Below are 20,725 nucleotides of genomic sequence, written 5' to 3'. Positions count from 1 at the left end.
TCCGCTGTATTAGCAACCAGTACTAGACTTCGTTTAGGACTTAGTCAGTAATTTAGGCCGAAAACTGCTTCAATTTGGATAATCGTTCATCGTGAGGATGCGGACCTGTTATATTGTGGATTTAACGGTGTTCGTTTGGAAACCACGGATGGGAGGTGGGCAAATGTTTGGAGTTGCCGATTGCTGAAAGGAGCTGCACCGGAGCGAGCTAAAGGGTCAACGGAATACCAGCATCATCACATCGGGACACCATTCATCAAGCCGGCCAACGCTCTATTGGGGTACGTGGTGATCAGCGCTGATATTATGAATGGCCATGGTAATTTGTGTGCACACATTCACGTAAAACCAATGTATTGGTAGCAACTCGCAACCGTCTAAAATAACTTTGTGCATCTAGATTGTTGCACAACACAAAGCTATTTTGCGGGCTTATTGATTAATAAGCCAATTCGCTTTGTGTGGTCATTATGGCCGAAAAGGAAAAAGGCCAGCTTGGCCTTGAGACTGAACTTTGTGTGGGTGTAGGGGTAAAATCTGTAACTGAAAAACGTGTGGTTAAATTAACACCCAAAGGTTTGTTGGAAAAATAAGCACTTTAGAAAAGGAAAGAAAGTCTAAATTTAGTAAACTGTCGAACGCAAAAAAATCTAGTGATAAAGAGCATGTAAGTGAGGTTGAAAATTAATTTAACACGTTCAATAAGTTGTGTGACGAAATACAGGATGTACATACATCTTTATTGGGTTTATTGCCTGCTGATGAAGCAAACAAACATGAAATATGGTACCAAGCTAAAATGTTGAGTTTTAATTAGTTTTTTGTGGGCACAAATCAATGGTTGTATGACACTAAAGCTTGTTCAGTTACTAAAGTGGATGATGATCATGATGATTTGCTGGTTAAAATTGAAACTCAAACTGTTGATGTCAATGCTGAAAATAGAAATGAGATTGATGCCAGCAATGGAAGAAGAACTGCTGGTGGAAAGGATGAGGAAGAGGAGGATCAGATTCAACCTCAAGACACCATTTCAAACGTGCAGTCAAAGCACCGTGGCTCAAGTAGCGGATCGTCCAGTAGCAGATCCTCCATTTCTTCAGCCAGACGCAGGGCGAGGGCGGAACAGGCCGCCGCGCTCTTGGCTCGAGCTGCTGCTTTAAAGGACAAGCATGCATTGGAGGAGCAGGAGCTCATCTTGAGGAGAAAGGAGCAGCTTGAGCTGACATTGAGATAGCTGCCACTTCTGCTAAGCTAGCAGTGCTACAGGTCGGTAGTAGCGTCCATTCAGGGTAATCTGATGGAATGGCTTCCTATATCAGGAAAGGGGCTAGATCTAAGCTCCCGCCCACCTCTCTCAATCCACAGGCATCAGTATTTGTGCCTCTGCCCTCACAGCGACATGCATCTCTACCACTACAAAGCAATGCTTCACCATTAGCCAAGCCATCTATCTTGCCAAAGCCAACTATTATTCAAAGCTTTCAACCCACTCTAGGCCAACAAGTGTTTCAACCCCTGCAAGGCCAACATCAGACAGCAGGTCTATACAATTTGCTGCAACAAGAGAATGGCATAACAGCTCTTCTTGTTAAAATGCAAACTTTACAACTGCTGCCGCACCGAGAAATTCCAATTTATGATGGAGATCCTCTAAGGTTCAACACGTGTTTGAACACTGCGTGGAGGCAAAGACCAGCTGTAAAGGAGACTGTTTGTACTATCTTGAGCAATTTACTAGGGGGCAGCCAAGGGATATTGTGCGGCGCTGCCTTCATATGACTGCAGATAAAGGATCTGCAGTTGTTGCTAAAAAATTTCTCAAGGAGCACTTTGGAAATGAGTTTAAGATAACAGAAGCCTACATGGAAAAGGTCACAGGATGGCCAAGTATCAAAGCTGAGGACCCCAAAGCGCTCAAAGCTTATGGACTCTTCCTCTGTGAGTGTTCCGACGCTATTGTAGGGACTGGGCGAGGGTGAATCTGAATAACTAAATACATCCTGTTAAAGACCCAAAATCTCTGAATGTAAATTAACCCAAACACACACACACACACATCCCCCACCAGTGAAGACCACACTCAGGACAGAGCGTGGTGTCCGCTTACAAGATATTTTATGACTGATCGGAATTTCCCAAAGGAAGTGGATTCTAAAGCGAAAAGAAACTCCTTTTCCGTAAAAGACATTTAACCAGATATATTCAATGTGTTTTTATGTGTGTTTGTTTATTTGTCCAGGTTACAGTGGAATAACTGTGACTTTATCATTATGCATTTTACATATAACTGTCGATCCCCTTGAGAATTGTACGAACAATGTATCCAATCTCATCTTACGATTTGTCTTATGTGTTTGATCTATGTTGTTGGGAAACTCTAATGGGATAAGGTTTCAAACTTTGCAAACTGTGAGTAACCAACTCCATGTGAGGCAGGTTTGGATTCTCTGAGCTCCAATCTTCGTTTCCCATTTAGCCATGTATATCACATCTTGCTAAAACTTTGTGACACATAGGACTATAATAATTGTGAAGATTCTGCTCTTAAACACCCGACGAAATTAGGGTTTCAAATGTCTCTCTCTGAGACAAAGAGCAATAAAAACCAAAGTCCCGCCTGGGAATTCCAACCCTCTAATTGGCCAAGCCGACAGGAAGAGGCTGGATTTCTCCAAAAGTGATAAATGACGCTTCCCACCTCCGCTCGCTCTCTTCCTCCCTTGTCCTCATGTTATAATGTAACGTCTCGCCTCCGGGCGAGCTCTTCGGCTTTCTTTTTATTTGTTTCTAGTTTCGTTTGTGTTTTTCAGTTTTAGATAAGTCTCCGTGTTTATTCCAATCGACGAGTGAAAAGAAAACCGCGTGACATATCTCTTTAGCAAATCCATCTACAAGGGACCTTTAAACGAGCGCGCGCTCGCTTTGAAGGAGAAACACGCGCACGTGACCGCGTGATGCGCCGGACCGAGAGACGCACGCGCTTCTTCACCAGCCATGCAAAGATGTAACGTTAACTCCACGTGATTTCCCCGTAGAGATCTTTATTTCTTTTTTGTTAGTCAAAGTTTTGTTTTCCGTAGTTGACTCAGTTCACTTCCACGAAGTGAAACGAACTTAGCCGAACTATTTCCCTTTGGTAATGTTACCCCAAAGACTTTGAACCTCCGTTCAACACACGCGCCAAGCAGCCCACGTGACGCTTCCTCACACACAAAGGACTCAGCTCACGCAGCCAGACCATAGGCGGAGTTTGACATTCGAGCCAGGGGGGGGCAAAAAAAAATCATTGTAGCATTCATTCATTCATGTAGTAATCATTAGGCGCGTTTCCATTACAGATTTGCGCAAAACCTTTGCGACTTTTTCTAAATGTCCATAAAAAAACTATTGCGAATTGACGGCGTTTCCATTAATTAACCGATGTTATGCGACTAAAATGTATTTTTTTCCTCTCGCGATAAGTCATTCCAAAAATCATGGTAAACGGATGGTAGGTTTAAAGCCTAGGCTAAAGTCTATCACAGCCACCGCACTAGACATTATTATTATTAATGGAAGGAGACGTGGTGTTATCCAAGCATTAATGGCAGACCCTTATACTGCGAACGGCACATAGCCTATAGCCTAAGAGTTCCTGGCTGTTTCTCCCTCATTTCTGCTCCGAGGTCTTGATTGTGGCATTTCTTTGAGGTTTAGAATCCAGTATTCCTGTAATTATTGTTTCTTTTATGAATTTAATAAAGAACTCTGTCTCGTATTATGTCCAAACGGTCAGTGTACTTTTGTGTCCATTAGTTTTTCCTTATTTAACCCGTAATTGCAAAACGAAAAATAAACGGTTGTATTTTTAAAACGCAAAGTCGAACACCAAAATTTTAATTTTAACTGCTACACACCAAATGCTGCGCAAAATAATTAATATGGACGAATTTTCAGATTTTTGTTTATGACTTTTTGCCCCTTTATTAAACATTTAAAATATTGACAAATTAATATGAAAAAAAAAAAGTAGATTTAACTGGTTTTCTAAGGCCAAATTAGAACCTGGAAATTATATTTTTCCCGTAGTGCTGAATGAGAAGATAACCACAGGCTACAGAAAGGGGATTTATAGGTGAGTTATAGGCTATAATAATTAATAAATGTGTCTGAAAAAATAACAAGGCATTTTAATTGTTTATTAATAAAAAATCAGTGTCGGCTAAAACATATCTCCATCTCCGCTGTAAGGATGCACCTTTAGAGAGAAATGCACCTCTCATACGGATTACATAATCAGAAGGTATTAGCTTTCGATTCGAATTTGTTCGTTTTAAAGTGGACATTTCAAGCTTTAGCTTAGGCTATTTTGTTTCAGTTATAGCGCTTCAGTTCACGGAGACCATGAAGCGCGCCTGATTGTTTTATTTTACAAAAGCACAACGTTTTCTTGTTATTGTGAGTGTACACAAATAAAAGTAGTTGCGAATAATGCATTATTATTTTCTGACCAGAAATGATAGAGTAGGCTAGCCTATTTTAAGTTGTTTCCACTGTTGATAGGAAAATGCAAGTGTTCGCACCCGCGCCCCGCGCCTCCGTGCCATCCAGTGCGCACTCCACATTCCGCACACACACTTGGATATGCGTCAAAATCTTGTTTAGCCTATTTGTGATCATCTTAGCCCTGTATTATGAATGATATGTGACGAATTCTACATATGTAGCCTAATAAATGTTATAATAATGATGATAATTATTATTATTATCCCCGCGTCTTCTCTAAGTCAGCTGACTGTAAATGCGCAAAACCTGTTTCCATTGCAGTTTTTTTTTTACTAAAGCAGTATATAAAATCAGATGTGTATTACCTACCACCATTTAGTTGTTTTGTGTTTTTTAAAATATTTATAATATATATATTTTTTTACAATGCAAAAAAAAATTTAAACGGGTTTCAGCCACCAGGGGGGGCAATGCAATTTTAATGAGGTGAATATTTTCTAGAAATAAAAAATTGCAGATAAAGCATATTCCTTTTTCATTGATTCTTGCACCCAACAACACAACAAGATGACATTTAATAATAAGAAGAATAATTTAAGATCCTTATTTTGTAGCCGAATCTGTGCTGGTTTGTATTTGCCGCCTCCAGTTTTCACTTTGTTCTGCCACCAGCTAGCGCCGTGACGTAACTGTGACGTCGGCTGGAAATTGGTCTATTAATTATGATATGCAAATTCCCCACGGATTAGATCCGCCCTTGAGTTTTTATACTATGGATCAGTGCTTGGAGGAACTTAACATGCCAGCAAACATAAAGATTCTGAGTCAGAAGCTTCCGTATAAACTCAGAGACAAGTGGAGAGCAAGGGCATGTGAGATACTGGAGAAAACTGGTCGAAGAGCACGATTCTCAGACATTGTGCAGTACATCGAGCGCCAGGTCAGAATCACTTCAGATCCAGTCTTTGGTGACATACAGGACACTTTACCTATTATCAAGAGAGCTACTAAAGCAAGCAAGTCAGAGGTAAAACCTCAGTTGGGAAGAAACAGCTTTGCAACACAGGTGGTCATTGAGGATGGATACAGCAAACCGGATAGTAACAAGACGGAAAAGGCTCAGAACAAAGTGACATCCTTTACCAAGACTGATTCTATTTCCTGCCTGTATTGTGCTGCTGGTAATCATGTTTTGGAACAATGTTTTAAACTGGGAAAAAAAGACACGCAGGGAGAAACTGGACTATCTAAAGGAGAAAGGTCTGTGTTTCAGTTGCTTGTGCACAGGACACTTGAGTAAGAATTGCGACAGGCGCATCATTTGCAACAAGTGCATCCGAATGCACCCCAGTGTTTTGCACATAGGAGAGAAGGAAAGGGTTACTCAAAAGGATCAGAAGGATGGTGAGCAGAAAATTACTGAGCAGTCAAATACTTCTGACAGCTGTACAACATCCTCCGCTTGTCTTACAGGGGCTGGCCACTGCAATGGAATTCTTCCCATTTTGCCTGTTAAGGTGAAGTGCTTAACCCTCTGGGGACTAAGCCATTTTTGGTCCGTTTTCTCTATTTTTACATTTGGGCTTATAAACCATATGTAATGGAGATGGAGCACTGTGTTTGGTATCTATGGATTCAGAAGACCCTAAGCTAACAAAAGCATGCATGTAATGGGTTTTTATTCATGAAACATTCGTAAATACCGTAGCCTAATTCCTCAAATAAAGACCGGTATTCAAATAAACGCCGGGCCTCTGATAGTGGCCGGGGGCGTGGTCAACGCGGACAAATAAAGGCCGGTCTCAAATTAAGGCCGGGGAAAAAATAGTGTACACTCAAAGACGGACTCGCTCAGCGGTTGTCATATCACAACTATTCAGTGTTTTTAACCACATGTTTATTTTAGGTTTCAGACATTTAAATAGATATGATTTATAGCAAAACAATACATTTATAGTTTGTAAAATACACAATGGTGTCTATGGAAGCAGCAATAACAATCCATTCAAATATATTTGGCGACGTGTTTTATTCATATCAGATACACAGTGTAAGTAACTGTGGCAATCCGAGGCAAATTGCTATAGGTCTAATATGACTACACCACCTGGGAATTCTCAACCCAGGAATACCAACCTAGTATATATATAGGCTGGACAGATTTTTCCCAAGTGATAGGACAAGAGACGTGGATGAATAAATTACTTTTTTTTTTATTAAACAGACACAAATGTAATAAATAATTCAAGACAAAGACACAAGGACAATGTTCACAAGAATACTACAGCGCTGACTAACAAACTTCATAAATAAATACAAAAGAAATAGTCAAAATGGCAAAATAATCAGACAGAAAGGACTGAGTGTGGCCAGCAGGGGGAGACTCGAGGAGCACCACATCACTCGAAAAAGTAGCACAAGAAATACACAAAAGAAACCAAATCAGTATCACCTTCACACACTAGTGCACATGCACAGCACACCACAAGTCAAGCCCCGCCCCTTTGCTTTTAGACACTCAATTCCTAATGAACAAAAAACAGAACATGCAGAAAATAATTAAATACACAATTCACAATGGAAACAGGTACAAAATAAATTAACTAAACAATAAGCATTAGAAAGAAACAATACAACTACCAAACTCACACCACACTCTCCTTGTAAACATACATGCACGCAGGCACTCACGCCCACGGCACAGACACGCACACACACACACACACACACACACACACGGGCTACAGACAAACACAAACTCTAAAACTGCAGGGCGGCGATATTCCTTCAGTCAACCCGCATGTACAAGCAGTAACAGTTTCTTATTAGGCCGCAGCCAGAGTAGAATACTAAAATTGACGCAAATCCTTTCGTTTTAATCTCTCGTTGAGACAACAGCAAAACAGCAGCGCTCCGTGATGAACGAGCGAATTACAGGTTACCCCAGCAACGGAATCCTCCCCGCTACTCAGCAGAATATACTGCACTTCTGAAATGACAACTATAATTAAAAAGAAACCTCATAGAGCATAACACGTTTACAAATAACCTGCATACTTAGGGTGCGAGGAATCCAGTCACGGCGGTCTGAAGTGCAAAATAAATGTGCACGCTGTAAATAGAACAGGAGGGAGTTTAATTCACCCACTGCCCTATAGTATAAAAGGAAAGATAAAAACTATAAACAACCGCGTTCCTACCTGTGGAAAGTCTATACAAGACCGCCAGCCGTGGGAAACAGCACTCGATCTCCAACATGCCACACGAGGGACCAAACAAACAAATTTCCCGCATACAGCTCAGCATGCGGGACCGGAAGGGAAGAGGAGAAGCCCTGTGACGCAATTCACTACAAAGCAGATATATATACACCGCCTTTAGCGGTGATAGGCTTAATAAATAGACCCGAAGCAACCAATAGTAGCCCAAAGCCAAACATCTATACTGCCACATTCTACCCCCTTGGTCTTGTATCATCGCCCCGAGGATACACACAACTCTGGTGCCTTAACCCCAGGGCCTAAAAGAGAGCCGATTCATCACTGGGTATTACACCAGAAGATGACACTCGTTTCAAGTCCTCTTGCCATGACGGCTACATGAGAAACACAAGGGAGACACTCACCACCAGTCCCCTGCCATGACGGCTACACGACACGCAACGCATAAGACACTGATTACCAGTCCTCTTGCCATGACGGTTACATGACGAGAAACACATAAGAGAGACTGGATTACAAGTTCTCTTGCCATGACGGCTACACGACGAAAAACACATAAAAGAGAGACTGAAGTACAAGTCCTGTTGCCATGACGGCTACATGACGAGAAACACATAAGAGAGAGACTGAAGTACAAGTCCTCTTGCCATGACGGCTACACGACGAGAAACACATAAGAGCGACTGGATTACAAGTCCTCTTGCCATGACGGCTACACGACGAAAAACACATAAAAGAGAGACTGAAGTACAAGTCCTCTTGCCATGACGGCTACATGACGAGAAACACATAAGAGAGAGACTGAAGTACAAGTCCTCTTGCCATGACGGCTACATGACGAGAAACACATAAAAGAGAGACTGGATTACAAGTCCTCTTGCCATGACGGCTACACGACGAACACACAAAATAAAATAGAGATACTTGTTACAAGTCCTCTTGCCATGACGGCTACATAATGAGAAACACGAGGGAGACACTCGTTACCAGTCCCCTTGCCATGACGGCTACACGACTGAAACACACATAAGAGGGATACTTGTTACAATTCCTCTCGCCATGACGGCTACATGGCAGTAGAAAGATACTGAATCTCTTCCTGTGCCTTCCCTTCTTGTTGCTTCCAAAAAAAAACGAAAGTCTGTTCTGGAATAGACAAATGACGAATTCGAATACAGGCCTGAGCCTCCTCAATCCACTCGCCAATGCCTGACCGGTCACTAAACATCAGGACACTTCCTATCCCCTGGTACAAAGACAAATCGTTCAGACAAACCAACATTAGCGCCAATGGACGGGGCCGGGGGTGTAACGGGCAAAACGGTCACGTCGCCAGGTAGACTACTTGACCCTGGCGAGGCAACTTACTTACCAAAAACAGAACACACTCAAGGAAGGCACAAACGAAAATTGGAAGACTCAAACTGAACGGGCACTGCTGTTTTGCTGCTTTTCTAGAAAGGAGAGAGTAAAAAAACAAGAAAAAAACAACCCCAAAGCAATTCACAAAAATAAACACCCACGTCTCTGTCTCAAGTATGGGAACCCTGCCGACTACGCCAAATGTGGCAATCCGAGGCAAATTGCTATAGGTCTAATATAATGACTACGCCACCTGGGAATTCTCAACCCAGGAATACCAACCTAGTATATATATAGGCTGCACAGATTTTTCCCAAGTGATAGGACAAGAGACGTGGATGAATAAATTACTTTTTTTTTTATTAAACAGACACAAATGTAATAAATAATTCAAGACAAAGACACAAGGACAATGTTCACAAGAATACTACAGCGCTGACTAACAAACTTCATAAATAAATACAAAAGAAATAGTCAAAATGGCAAAATAATCAGACAGAAAGGACTGAGTGTGGCCAGCAGGGGGAGACTCGAGGAGCACCACATCACTCGAAAAAGTAGCACAAGAAATACACAAAAGAAACCAAATCAGTATCACCTTCACACACTAGTGCACATGCACAGCACACCACAAGTCAAGCCCCGCCCCTTTGCTTTTAGACACTCAATTCCTAATGAACAAAAAACAGAACATGCAGAAAATAATTAAATACACAATTCACAATGGAAACAGGTACAAAATAAATTAACTAAACAATAAGCATTAGAAAGAAACAATACAACTACCAAACTCACACCACACTCTCCTTGTAAACATACATGCACGCAGGCACTCACGCCCACGGCACAGACACGCACACACACACACACACACACACACACACGGGCTACAGACAAACACAAACTCTAAAACTGCAGGGCGGCGATATTCCTTCAGTCAACCCGCATGTACAAGCAGTAACAGTTTCTTATTAGGCCGCAGCCAGAGTAGAATACTAAAATTGACGCAAATCCTTTCGTTTTAATCTCTCGTTGAGACAACAGCAAAACAGCAGCGCTCCGTGATGAACGAGCGAATTACAGGTTACCCCAGCAACGGAATCCTCCCCGCTACTCAGCAGAATATACTGCACTTCTGAAATGACAACTATAATTAAAAAGAAATCTCATAGAGCATAACACGTTTACAAATAACCTGCATACTTAGGGTGCGAGGAATCCAGTCACGGCGGTCTGAAGTGCAAAATAAATGTGCACGCTGTAAATAGAACAGGAGGGAGTTTAATTCACCCACTGCCCTATAGTATAAAAGGAAAGATAAAAACTATAAACAACCGCGTTCCTACCTGTGGAAAGTCTATACATGACCGCCAGCCGTGGGAAACAGCACTCGATCTCCTACATGCCACACGAGGGACCAAACAAACAAATTTCCCGCATACAGCTCAGCATGCGGGACCGGAAGGGAAGAGGAGAAGCCCTGTGACGCAATTCACTACAAAGCAGATATATATACACCGCCTTTAGCGGTGATAGGCTTAATAAATAGACCCGAAGCAACCAATAGTAGCCCAAAGCCAAACATCTATACTGCCACATTCCTATAAAGTTTACTCTATTCTTCTCCCAGTTCATCGGCCACTTACTTTCATGTATTTCGGGAGAAACTGAAGAATTCACACGCTGTAACGTAACAAATCCAACAGACAGGAATCTCTGAACTGCGGTGCCCATCTCACGTTACAGATCAAGATAATTTATAAAGGGTTTTAAACGACAAAACAAACTCACTTACACGGATTTGAGAGTCAGAATAGAAGATAGTTGATGACATGGTAAGCAAGTTTGTTAATATTTAGAAATAAAAGCGCTACATCTGTCATACAGCGCTATTTTGGCTGTGGTGAACACGTGCCAAGCATGACGCGTCACCATGGAAACTTGGCTGGCGGGCGGGCGGGCGGGCGGGGATCGCGAATTAGAAATAAAGGCCTGCCTCTAATAAAAGCCTGCTTCAAATAAAAGCCGGCTACCATCTGCAGTTCAGGTAAATAAAGGCCCCGGTCTTTATTTGAGGAATTACGGTATACGAGTAAATATGCGATTGATTTGCGCGTAAAGAGACCTTCCCGAAAACTCTTCTCCTGATTCACAAATACTTCATAAACGTCAGATGTGATAGTGAAATGTGTGTGTGTGTGTTAATGAATTCCAATCAGTCGTAAATGGGATGCGCGTGCACGTTCATTCTCAATTACCATATTTCCCGCCCATTAAATCCGACTGACAACTATATATGGGCATCATATTATGACATGAATGCGAATGAAAAAAAACATTCTCTGATGCAGAAAGTGAAGTTTTATTATCAGAAGTTCATTCAAAACGCCACATTTTATTTTCAAGCGTACATAGTGGCGTATCGGGTCCTAAAAAAAAGGAAGCTTGGCAGCATATTACAGATGCAGTTAATGGAGTTTCATCTGTTAATGGAACATTCCCAGAAGTGAGAAGAAAATGGTTCGACATTAAGCTTGAGAGCAAAAAACGTACTCGGTTACTAACGTAACCTCGGTTCTCTCTAGAGAGGGAACGAGTACTGCGTAATAGCTTTACGCTAGGGGAAAAACTCTTTTCCGCGAGATATTGAAGCCAAAAATTATCCTTTAATTTTTTATTAATGCAAAACGCTTTGCAGCAGCAAGCAAACATAGGCGAAACAGCTCGCGCGCCTATTGGTTGCTCTGCAGCAAATGCAGCAGCCTATCGAGAGAGACTCTGCGTGACGTAATGACCAATGGGGGCAATTCGCGCCCATATCGTCACGTCCCGCCAGAAGGGGCGTGGTCTCGCCCTATAAATATGCTCGTTAGGCTGATACAAGCTGGTTTTTATCGCTGAAGCGAACCAGAGCGTATTCCACGCACGGCAAGATACGCAGTACTCGTTCCCTTACGAGAGTATCTCTCGTACTGCGTAATAGCTAGGGGAACACAATGCAACACGCCGTGCGTAAAGGGATCCAACACCAAAGTCCCAGGGGCCGAAGCCCAGGGCTCATGTAGTGCATAATCACCATAAACTCACATAGAGTAAAGGAAGAGAGGCTGGAAGCGTCATTCCCTATAAAAAAGCACCCAGCGGGGCTATTATATGACCATCAAACGCGCAGCCAGGGTGAAAGCATTCAGCCTGATCTGGGCGGCCATACGTGAGTCAACACTCATGGGGCTGCAGTAAACTCAGCATCTGGGCCGCAGAGCGGGGCAGATAGCACTGAATTTAGACCGCCAAAAGCTTAGCTTGTAAGGCGGGTACCTCCAGGTTATAGTATTTTATAAATGTAGACGGCGAGGCCCAGCCCGCGGCCGTACAGATATCTTGCAGGGAAACCCCGCTAGACCATGCCCACGAAGAGGCCACGCCTCTCGTGGAATGCGCCCTGACACCCAAGGGGCACTGTAAGCCCTTCGCAGAGTAAGCGAGCGCGATGGCATCCACTATCCATCTGGATAGGCTCTGTTTTGAGGCGGCGAGTCCCTTGGAACGCCCGCCGAACAAAACAAAAAGCTGCTCCGTCTGTCTGAAAACAGACGAGCGTGCCACATAAGCTCTCAATGCCCTGACGGGGCAGAGGAGACTTGCATCCTCCTCCTCACTGAGAACCGGAAGGGCAGACAGGGAAATGACCTGGGCCCTGAACGGCGTGTTGAGGGATTTCGGGACATACCCGTGTTTCGGTTTGAGAATGACCTTTGAGTCATTAGGCCCAAACTCCATACACGACGCGCTTACTGAAAGCGCCTGTAGGTCCCCTATGCGCTTCACTGAAGCGAGAGCCATGAGAAACACTGTCTTGAACGACAGGTGTTTCATGTCCACCAGCTGGATTGGCTCGAACGGGGCGCCTTTCATGGCCTCCAAGACCGTGGAAAGGTCCCACGTCGGGACTGAAGGGGGCCTTGGAGGGTTCAGCCTCCGAGCTCCCCTAAGGAAACGCACGACTAAGTCGTTTTTCCCAAGCGACTGGCCAGACACCGGTTTTGCAAACGTTGCTATGGCCGCCACATATACTTTGAGCGTGGATGGGGTCCTGCCCTTATCCAGTAGCTCTTGAAGGAAGGAAAGCACTTCCGCAACCCCGCACTCCACAGGTGAAAGGCTCTGGGCCTGACACCATGTAGAGAAAACAGACCATTTCGAGGAGTAGAGCCGCCTGGTAGACGGAGCTCTAGCCTGCGCGATCGTGTTTAACACTCCCTCTGGGAGGCTAGCGGGTACCCGTTGATGGCCCATGCGTGCAGGGACCATAACTCCGGGCGAGGGTGCCAGATCGAGCCCTCCGCCTGAGAGAGGAGGTCTCTCCTCAATGGTACAGGCCATGGGGCAGTGCTGGTCAGCTGCATCAGGGCAGGGAACCACGTCTGGTTCGTCCAGAGCGGGGCTACAAGCAGCACTGGGCATCCGTTTTCCCTGATTCGTTCCAACACCTGAGGCAGGAGCGAGACAGGAGGAAAAGCATACAGGGGGCAGCGGGGCCAAACATGAGCCAGCGCGTCCTTGCTTTTCGAGAAAAACTCCGGGCAATGAGCGTTTTCTTGGGACGCGAATAGGTCCACCTGAGCTCTGCCGAACGTTTTCCACAGCAGCTGGACCGTCTGCGGGTGCAGCGACCATTCCCCTGCTGGAACGTTGTTCCTGGACAGTCTGTCTGGTCCCACGTTCAGGTGACCAGGCACGTGCGCCGCTCTCAGTGAGAGCAGGTTGTGCTGAGCCCAAACCAGGAGGCGTTCCGTCAACCTGTAAAGGTTTCGTGACCTGACGCCGCCCTGGCGATTTATGTATGCCACCACCGACATGTTGTCCGACCGGACCAAGACGTGGTGGCCTGTTATCTGGGGACAAAAACGCCGTAGCGCTTTGTCGACTGCTATCATCTCCAAGCAGTTTATGTGAAGGAGCTTTTCCCGTTCTGACCACAGGCCAGCTAGCGGTCTGCCCTCGAGCAGCGCTCCCCACCCCGAGGTGGAGGCGTCCGTAGACACCACCTTCACGCTCGAAGCGGTCCCCAGACTTACACCTGACTGATACCAGTCGGTTTCTCTCCAAGGTTTCAGAGCTGAAACGCACTGAAGGTCGACCCTGAGGCGAAACAGACCCGCTGTCCATGCCCTGGGTGGAACCCGCGTCTTCAGCCACATCTGCAGTGGGCGCATGCGGAGCAGGCCCAACTGGAGTACAGAGGCTGCTGAGGCCATCAGCCCCAGCATTTTCTGAAACCTTTTGAGCGGGACTATCGCGCCGTGGCGGAAGGATTTCACGCCGCGCTGAATATTTAGCACGCGCTCTGGTGACAGGCGTGCTGTCATGGACAGCGAGTCCAACACGGTTCCCAGAAAGGAAATTTTCTGACTGGGAGACAGTGAGCTCTTCGCCCAATTGACTGTGAGGCCCAGCTTCTCGAGGTGCTCGAGCAATGCGGCCCTGTGTTCTATGAGCTCCGATCGTGATCGAGCTAGAATCAGCCAATCGTCCAAGTAGTTCAGAACTCGCATGCCCTGAAGTCTCAGGGGCGCGAGCGCCGCGTCCATGCACTTCGTAAATGTACGAGGCGCTAGGGACAGGCCGAACGGCAGGACTGTGTATTGATATGCCTGGCCCTCGAAGGCGAATCTCAAAAATCGCCTGTGATGGGACGCTATTTGTATTTGGAAATAGGCGTCTTTCAGATCTATCGACATAAACCAGTCCCCGAAGCGCACCTGCGCGAGGATTTTCCTGGTCGTAAGCATTCTGAACTGGCGCTTCACAAGCACTCTGTTCAGCTGCCGCAGATCTAAAATGGGTCTGAGACCCCCATCCTTTTTCGGTACCAGAAAATATCTGCTGTATAGGCCCCCTTCGCTCTGAGCCTGAGATAAAGGTTCTATAGCCCCTTTGCTCAGTAGTTTCGCTATTTCGGCACGAAGTAGATGAGATACTTCGTTTTTCATATATAAAAATACTTCCGTATAACGGCGCGGGCGTCGAGCGAATTGTAGCGAATAGCCTCTCTTTATAGTGTTCAGCACCCATTCTGAAACCCCGGGAAGCTTTGACCACGCATCTGCGTGAATAGCTAGAGGCAGAATGAAATCCGGGCTCTGGCCGCGACAAAACGGCAGCTCGAGAGCCTGGGCATACTGGGAACACAACACCGTGTTTACAGCGTTCGAGGCGGGGGGCGCGCTGATCACAGCGGGCGACCTGGCCGCGCTCAGCTTTTTTATGGCAGATTGTGCAGAAAAAGCGAGCGGGGGAGATCCCGTGGGAATCGGCGTGTCTGTGAGAAAATGTGGGCGCGGGGCTGCGGGCACATTTAATACACTGAAAACACTGTCGTTCATGGCCGACCGAATGTGTGTTGGTTTCGTTTTTACAGAAACCATGGGACACGCAGCATGTAGTGTGAGCGGGCATGATGACATGGGCACTTGCACTACATTGTTTGCACAATCGACCGGAGTCGATTTTATTTGTGCTAGCCCTGCACCGTGGCGGGCTGTGTTTGTGTGTGGGAATGGGCACTGGGTGGGCATTCTTACAACACTCATAACACCTTCGGCCGTGGCCGGAACACCAGAAAATGCACTCTTTATTGGATTTATCTGGGTAGCCGTAAAAACGGCTTTTGTGCGCAGGCAAACGGGCTGTGACACCGGCTGACTCTCTGCGAAATACACTGGGACAGTCGCGATGTTTGGAACTGACCGAGCGAGAAGTTTTGGTGAAAAACCGGCCGCAGCGGGATCTGAACACCGTCGTTTTCCTAGAATGGCTAGGAAGATTTTGAGGCCTCGGGCTTGATCTCAATCCTCGGCCGGGGCCCGCGCTGAGGGGGGCGGCGTCCAGCAGAGCGAGAGCGCGGTCTTTGGTCTCGGGCGTGGCGGCGCTGTGAAGCGGCGGAGGCGGGCGGTGCAGGCTGCGGCTGAGAGCTGCGAGCAGGCGGCGGTTTAGAGCGACCTGCAGCGGAGCTCGAGCGCTTCGGGAGGAAGTGCTTCATGGCCTGCGAAGTCTTTTGCACCTCCATGAATCTATCCGCAAAGTCTGTGACGGCAGATCCGAAAAGGCCCGCTTGAGAAATGGGCGCGTCGAGGAACACAGAGCGCTCGGCTTCCGTCATCTCGGACAGCGTCAACCACAAATGTCTCTCAGCCACGGTGAGAGAGGCCATGTTTCGTCCTATGGCCTGTGCAGCGGCTTTAGTAGCGCGAAGAGCGAGGTCTGTAGCGCTTCTCAGGTCCGCGACGCAGATCGCTCCGGGTCCTTCCTCGTCCAGTTTAAGGAGAAGGTCGGCCTGGAAAATCTGCAGGATGGCCATAGTGTGCAGCGCTGAAACTGCTTGCCCGGCGGCGGTGTAAGCGCGACCGTGCATGGATGACGTCACCCGGCAGGCTTTAGATGGAAGCGTCGTGTGCGCGCGCCGTCCAGCGGAGGGCGGGCAGAGATGAGACGCTACAGCTGGTTCCACAGGAGGAACAGAAAGGTATCCTCTTTCCTTCGCGCCATCCACAGAGGAGAAAGCAGCAGAAGCAGAGGTACGAAGCCTGGCGGAGAAGGGGGCGTTCCACGATTTCGTAACTTCGTCGTGAAGTTCCGGGAGGAAGGGCGCGGGCCGCGATTTCGACGGAGCCTCGTCACTTCCGAGAAAGCGTCCGTCCATTCTGTTGCGCGGCGGCTGCGCGGGCGCCTCCCAATCGAGGCCGATGCTTTCAACGGCCTGAGAGAGCAGACGCATCAGCTCAGTCTCAATGCCGGCTCTCTTACCAGTGGTCTGGCGGGAAACGCTAGCGGAGGGGAGATCCACGGAGCTCGCCCAATCCTCACTATCGGACGCCAGAAGAGAACACGCCTCGGAGGGTTCGTCAGGCTCGTGGATGGACGCGGCGGCAGGCGGCGGCCGTTGTCCGTCAGTGAGCGACTCGAGCGAAGCCGGCGAAGCAGGCGGGCGAACCGGCGAGCTTTGGCGGGCTGGAGATAGCTCGGGAGCGCGCTGGGCGCGGCGCTTTTTACAGCGCGGCGTCACGGCGGGCTGTGGTGAAGGCTCGGAGAATGATGCCAGGCGCGTCCTCAGAGTCACCATGGGCAAAAGCTCGCAATGAGGGCATCCGCCGTCAGCGAGCGCGATAGCCGCATGATCCTCACCCAGACAGGAAACACAGATGACGTGTCGATCTCCATCGCTGAGCGGGGCGCGGCACGAGCCACAGGAAGGCATCTTTAAAAAGACGCTGCTCTTTTTGTGAGAGAAGTGTAAGTCGCGTCAAGTAAGCGAACAAACACTTCTCAACAGAGAAATACACACAGAGTATTTGAAAGGATATATAACGCCGGAAAGCGCAGCAGGTACGGCAGATGAAGGCGGCGAGGCCAGCGACTCCAGAGCTCGTCCCGCTGAAAGGCTTGCTTCGACGGCGCGGCTTCTCACTCCGGATCCAGCGATGCGTGTGCTTCGCTGAAGAGGTAAAAATCAGCTTGTATCAGCCTAACGAGCATATTTATAGGGCGAGACCACGCCCCTTCTGGCGGGACGTGACGATATGGGCGCGAATTGCCCCCATTGGTCATTACGTCACGCAGAGTCTCTCTCGATAGGCTGCTGCATTTGCTGCAGAGCAACCAATAGGCGCGCGAGCTGTTTCGCCTATGTTTGCTTGCTGCTGCAAAGCGTTTTGCATTAATAAAAAATTAAAGGATAATTTTTGGCTTCAATATCTCGCGGAAAAGAGTTTTTCCCCTAGCGTAAAGCTATTACGCAGTACGAGAGATACTCTCGTAAGAGAACGAATTAGTTCACTTCGGAAAAATAGTATTCAAACTGGAGAAGGACCACCATCGCAGATGCTATAACTGGCTCTTATAATAAGAAAAAACGTATGTAATTACTATATATAATATTTTTTTCAAAATGCTGTGCAAATATGTACCCGATTAAGGTGAATTAAAATGCAGCCTTATTAATGAGCAACGTTCGGGTGTTGAGCGCACTATTTACGCGTGGCTGGGAGCAGGTGTAGATTTCTTGTGTACCAACTAACATTTGGAAAATATGAATATTTTGATGAATCCGAAAATTTACGCCAGAACCACTTTACACACGATTTACACAAAAATTCGTTCTGCTCGTGTTTCATGAATAAGACCCATTGTGTTTATAAAGGAAGTATGAGTGAAAAATGTACAATAAACTAGAGAATTTCAAAAACGGAAATTAGATTTTTGTCATTTATTTCTGAAAATCACACATCACACAACAATAGTGAACAGTTTTTGAACAAAAAATATATTTGTCAAAGCCTTTGCTTGACAGACATGTGTAATTGTTAAATAAAATGTGTAAAGAACAATGAAAAATGTAACTTTATTTACAAACAGTCCCAGGTGTTTTTCTTAGGAATGCTTAGAATTTTCTAAGCAATGCTTTCTCCTCGTCACTCTCAAGTAATTGTTCCAGAGCTTGTTCCACCGTAAATCGTTTACTGCTTGCCATCATAAAAGTGCTAAAACAATAAATAATGCTATAATTGTATATATATATATGTATATATATATATATATATATATATTATAATTGTTCTGTCTCTCTCTCATATTTCTCTGATAATCCGCTCCGTAAGCCTCCATTCCCTCTCTCTCCTTCTCTCCATTCAACGCTGTTTGCGTCATATCCCTAACTATATAGTACTACCCCTTGCAAAGCTACAGAGTCCTCTGATTTGCTAGATACGTCATGGTAACCTTCCTCTGATTGGGTAAGAAAAATATTTCTCCATCTGCAATTTTTCTATTGGTTGTTGCTTGCGGAATCTGCCAAACAACATTGATTTCATTGGCCTTTTACATAGTGGTATTGCGCAACAAGGAAGTGTGCATATTTACAAGCCGGTTATCACTGTTTTCAGCGGAATCTGAGGAAGACAGTAAAAAAGACCGCACCTCTCTATCATTAATAGTTTTTAAGATATTTACACATTTGTAAAAGTATGCCATTTTGGGCGGGACTGCCCAATCCGTCCCCAGGGGGTTAAAGGGAAACGAGGTTATTGAAACCTATGCTTTTCTGGACCCAGGGAGTACAGGAACTTTCTGCACAAGGAAGCTCATTGACAAGTTGAACATGGAAGGACGCAAATGCAAGATTCATATCCGCACCTTGGGCCATAATAAAGCAGTAGAAAGCTCCGTTGTTGACGGTCTGTAAATTTCAGGAGTTTCTGGTGAGTGCTTCTATCCACTTTCCAAAGATCTTATCCTCCGTCATGTCCATTTACAGCTTGGACATGGAGGTAGAAATCATGTTCTTTCCGCTACAAGGAGAAAATACTGGATCACAAGTGGACCTACTGCAGTGAGAAAGATTATATCAAGATGCCTCATTTGCAAGCTCCATGGTGGAAAACCTGGTGAGCAAAAAATGCCAGACCTACCAGAAGAGAGAGTGGTTCCTGATCTACCGCCGTTCACTAACGTTGGCATAGATTACTTTGGGCCAGTTGACGTAAAAAGAGGGCGTAGCATCGTGAAAAGATATGGAGTAGTATTAACTTGCATGACTAGCAGGGCCGTGCACCTGGAAGTGGCCTATTCTCTTGACACAGACTCGTGCATCAACACGTTGCAAAGGTTAATCTGTCAAAGAGGACAAGCCTCGCACTTGAGATCTGACAATGGAACCAACTTTATGGGTGCAGAAAGGGAGTGGCGAGAAGCCTTAGCCTCTTTGAATCATGACCGCATTGAAAGAGCCTTGTCCAAAAGGGAATCAAGTGGAGCTTTAACCCTCCGACTGGGTCACATCACGGTGGCGCATGGGAGCGCATGATACGGATGATCAGGAAGATCTTGTGCTCTGTGCTCTGTCAGCAAACCTTGGATGATTAAGGGTTCCATACTGTGCTCTGTGAGGCTGAAGCTATGCTTAACGATCGCCCCATTACAAGACTGTCAGAGGATCCCAACGATCTTGAGGCGTTGACGCCAAACCATCTGCTACTCCTCAAAGGAAAACCAGTTCTCCCACCAGGACTGTTCAACAAAATGGATGTTTATGCAAGGAGAAGGTGGAAACAAACCCAGTACATTTCGGATATCTTTTGGAAGAGGTGGATCCGCGAGTACTTACCGCTTTTACAGGAGCGTCAAAAATGGAACCAGGAGAACAGGAGTTTTGTTCCTGGAGACCTGGTCATGGATGCTAGAAAGAGTCCTGGAAACCTTCCCTGATAGGAGAGGTCTGGTACGTGTGGTTCGTTTGAAGACCAAGACAAACATCATTGAACGACCCATAACTAAAATATGCTTGCTTAATGAAGCTAAAGAGTAATTGGTTCCCATTTCATATGGGCTATATTTTCGGTATTTATGGCTCTTTTGAATTTGGTGCTCTGGCAGACGCAATTAGGGGCTGGAGTGTATGAGCCATATTCATTTTGTGTTATTTTATGTAATTTTGTCCTGTGCCACTAGGGGGCTGTATGTGCTTTGTGGCTCAGCTGATCTCGGGTCAGCCCGGGTAGGTCATTTAACTTGGAGGAAACCCAGACACAGGTGTTGCTGATTTGGGAAGCAAACATATTTCGACTGTGCCTAGTGTCTTGCCTTTGTGTTGAGCAATA

The 20,725-nt window shown here is 46.0% G+C and overlaps 1 protein-coding gene across 1 annotated transcript in view; it reads right to left on the bottom strand.

Moving 5' to 3' along the window:
• Positions 1–20,725, bottom strand: part of LOC130076826 (uncharacterized) — a 60,231-nt gene that overhangs the window by 25,288 nt on the left and 14,218 nt on the right. The gene's annotated exons all lie outside the window — the stretch shown is intronic.

The sequence above is a fragment of the Rhinichthys klamathensis genome, unplaced genomic scaffold, assembly GCF_029890125.1.
Source record: "Rhinichthys klamathensis goyatoka isolate OS25496 unplaced genomic scaffold, OSU_Roscu_1.1 h1tg000693l_1, whole genome shotgun sequence".
In the NCBI taxonomy this organism is placed as follows: Eukaryota; Metazoa; Chordata; class Actinopteri; order Cypriniformes; family Leuciscidae; genus Rhinichthys; species Rhinichthys klamathensis.
Note: the sequence above shows the minus strand (reverse complement) of the source record. Positions and strands in the feature narration are given on the sequence as shown.